Source organism: Bidens hawaiensis, unplaced genomic scaffold (assembly GCF_021521415.1).
Source record: "Bidens hawaiensis isolate Kalapana, Puna unplaced genomic scaffold, B.hawaiensis_p1.1 tig00014730_1, whole genome shotgun sequence".
Classification (NCBI taxonomy): Eukaryota; Viridiplantae; Streptophyta; class Magnoliopsida; order Asterales; family Asteraceae; genus Bidens; species Bidens hawaiensis.
Window position 1 is genome coordinate 175063 of NW_027492295.1, and position 3725 is coordinate 178787.

The window sequence follows — 3725 nt, forward strand, 5'->3', positions numbered from 1 at the left end:
ATATTCACACTCTACAACAACCTAATTTCAGTCTCTATTTTAACAAAGCAGTACACAAATATTTGCCAAAAATTCTATATTTATCCAATTGATGCAAGACCAATTGGATTAGATTCCTACTTCTTTTTGTAACATCTCAGAATTGGAATCACATCCATATATATTTTTAATATCAAGTTATGCAATTTATAACACAGCTCAGAAAATTCCCATTTCAATCAGAATTGCAACCCGATTTTGTAAATTAATAAAAACTAGTCAGACAAAGTCCAAAGATTATGATTATTAACTTTCTGTAAACCAGATTAAAATTAATTAATCATAGTATCAAAAATTAAGCAGAAAAACCACCATGTCATCAAGTTATACAATCTACAATATAAAACACAGAATCTGTCAACAAGCATATTCAAACCAAAAGTCACAAAAATCATGATTCTTAGATCCTTATGATATTTAATCATATAGGAACCATTTTCTATAATCAAATCTCATGTCTTTCATTATTTTACTGATTTATAAAATAACATTTAGTTACAAAAAGGTTTCCATATTTCTTTTATAACAAAACACAAAATTTCTTTTAACAATCAACCTTGATTATTCTTGGTTCATTTTCACAAATTCGATTATTTGGATACTAGGTTTTTATGACCCAAAATTAAAATATGAATAAGAATATGTAATAAACCATATTTACCTATTGCTTGGTCCAAGAACCCTACACCCTTGCTTCTAAAAATCACCAAGTTGTTTATGATATTTGAGAGAATTTTTAGAAAATACAAAGTGTGTGTGTGTGGGTGTGAAGTGGACGGCCAAAATAAGAAAAAGAAAAGTTTAATCCTTCATTGTTATTTACTCATCATAACACCTTCATTTTGCACCCTCATTAAGTCATCATTAATTTGATTCAACTTTAGATAACTTTATTTAATTTAATTTGTGACATGTTACATTTTATTAAAATATTTCCTAGTAACCATATGTTGTGCACTTCTATTTTGTTACTTACCATGTAATATATTATGTGCTATGTTATTTAATTGTTCAATCTCCTACAACATATAAGTATACAACAACTAATCATGTAGCATATTAAGCATGTAACATAACTACATCCATCACATATAATACATGCAACATATTATGTGTGACAAATTTATTATAACATATAGCATGTGTGACAAGTTTATTATTCTAGTTATCAATAACTATTCACCCTCACTTAGGTCACCAACGACACGACTAACTCAATCTATGCATACATGACACTACATGTATAAGAGTTCCTTAACTTAGTTAACAGAACTAACGGAGTTTACTGACGCAGTCAGCAGGATTTAACTGGGTTTAGTTAACGGAGTTAACCTAAAAATGCCGGGTGTCACATCATCCCATTGTTGAAAGAATTTTCATCCCGAAATTGATATGCTACTAAGTACACCAGTCGACTTTCGTCTATGTGTTTGGTCTTAGTTAATTCAGTAGACTTCTTGTCTATTTGTTTGTTCACTGTACAGTTAGTACGTCAGTAGACTTTTAGTCTATATGTTTGTGCCACTAATATTTGGGCAGTGTTACTCGTATTTAAGCAAAATTTTCCATTTATCACATCATCCCCTTGTTGAAAGAAATTTCGTACTCGAAATTTAATTATGATATACGGAAACTATAACCATAGTTTCTTGATAGTGAAAGCGTCTGAACGCTTGACAGTATAAGTAAATAGGAAGTGCTAAGATTAACGATTTTTAATGTTATTTGGAACCAAATAAGATTCAAGTATTCACTTGATTAGAGATATTAAGATAAAATAAACCGAGAGGTTTGTCATAAGAATATCCGATCAATGTTTGTAAAAGTCGATGCATTCAACTACGAATTTTTAAGAGTTTAGGGAAACCATTTTGATATAAACATCCATTTGTAAAGGAGTTGAGTCTCAATAGTTCAATCTCATTTCCAGATAAGCTTAGTAACAGGTACTGCTACCATTGCGAAAGCGATAAAAATGTTAAGGATTTCCAGAAAGGCTTATATAGCTCAAGGAGATGGTGGTTCATAAAGATAAATTTGTGTATAAGAGCTTCATTTACCGATCAAGTCAGGTTATCGAGCGAAGAACACTAATACCTCTCGTTTCCTATTTTGGTCCATATGGTAATTTGCGTTCATGGAACTCAATAATGAGGAAGTTTGTAATAGGTTACAACATCTCAAAGATGTTGTTCATAAGATTCGGATCACTATAATGTTGATTAGCCAAGGTTGAGTTTCCTCTATTCCACATTAGGAACCATTAAGAAAATATACTACGTGCCCAATTGAACAATGATTTAGAAGTCCTTTGACTTTTGCTTAAACTATGGCAGCTAGCGCTCTTTTAATCTGGGAGATATGGTTTATCGGATTGGATCGTTACTCAACATAGTTAAGGTAGTAAATTTTCGTGAAACGATTGTGTTCAACATAAATTTTGAGGTTCATGGCGTGGGCACGAAGGACAGGTGTCCCGAAACAAAATGTTGATGAAACTGCTCATACCAGATTTTCCATCAAAATAATTTGGTTCAAGTCAAAATTTCTCCACTTCTAAGATCACGTGATTTAGAGATACCAAAGGAGTTACTTTAATTTATTGAAGTGAAAAAAAAAAACAAATCCATGGTGAGTGTCAAATGCATTCGTTGATAATTCATGCTTTATCAAGGTTCAAAAACAGGTTGGGCTCTTCCACTCCTAAACAGTGGAATTAACCTTCCGGAAGGGATAAAATGTCATTTGAACCAAACAAGTCGGTGTTATAATTATTTTAAATGAATAAAGTCCAAAATAAGGCATCGTTTTGAATATTCAGGAAATATCAAAGACTTACCATATTTGAAATTGAAAGAAATGGTCAAAGGTTTGTTTCTTTCCTCTTTATTGTTAATACCCATGATTACAGAGGATTGTGCGTTTCCAGTCAAACGAATTATGATTACCCCAAATGGTGTTGCATCTGATAGGAGTTCGGGATAAATTAATAATGGAGATCCTGGAAAATAGCTCCCATCTTCAATGAGGTTTTCTTATTGTTTGAAACAAGTCAGACATCTTCTTATGTTTGTATTTGTCTAGCCTCAAAGGGCATGATATGGTTTTAGCCTAAGAGATTGTCGCTATCACTGAGAATGAGAGACGTTGTTCAACGTTAACGATGTTTAACCAAATGTAGAATGCATATCCAATGGGTTATTTAATTGAGACTAGCCTTACTAGTTCCAGGTATCGAAAGAAAAAACCTCATCAACTAGCTCGGTCAGCAGGCTTAGTCATTAGGTCGGATGGGCATCTAATGTATCTTATGTAGGAATAATAACCATCAGTCACATTGAAACGATTTCCCCTATCCTCCGCTCTAGCGGGCATTGTGTTTCAAGTCCAACATCGAACAAGGCATATTTAGAAAATATCTCTCCTAACGTGAGCGGATCGTTTCTTGGTCGTAAGGTAGCTCTTGTCTCCATCACTTTGGTGCAAATACCGATTCTGGTTAAAGCGAATATATGCTCAAGGTTGGAAAGTCGGTTAGTGATGTCCCCAACATCAACATACCGTTAGCGTTTATATATAGGGTGTACCGCAGCTAACTCACCACACTAATAGCACATCTTCGGTGGTTCTTATTACCAATCCTAACCAACTGTATCTTCCCAGTGTCAAGTGTAACTGTAAATTTC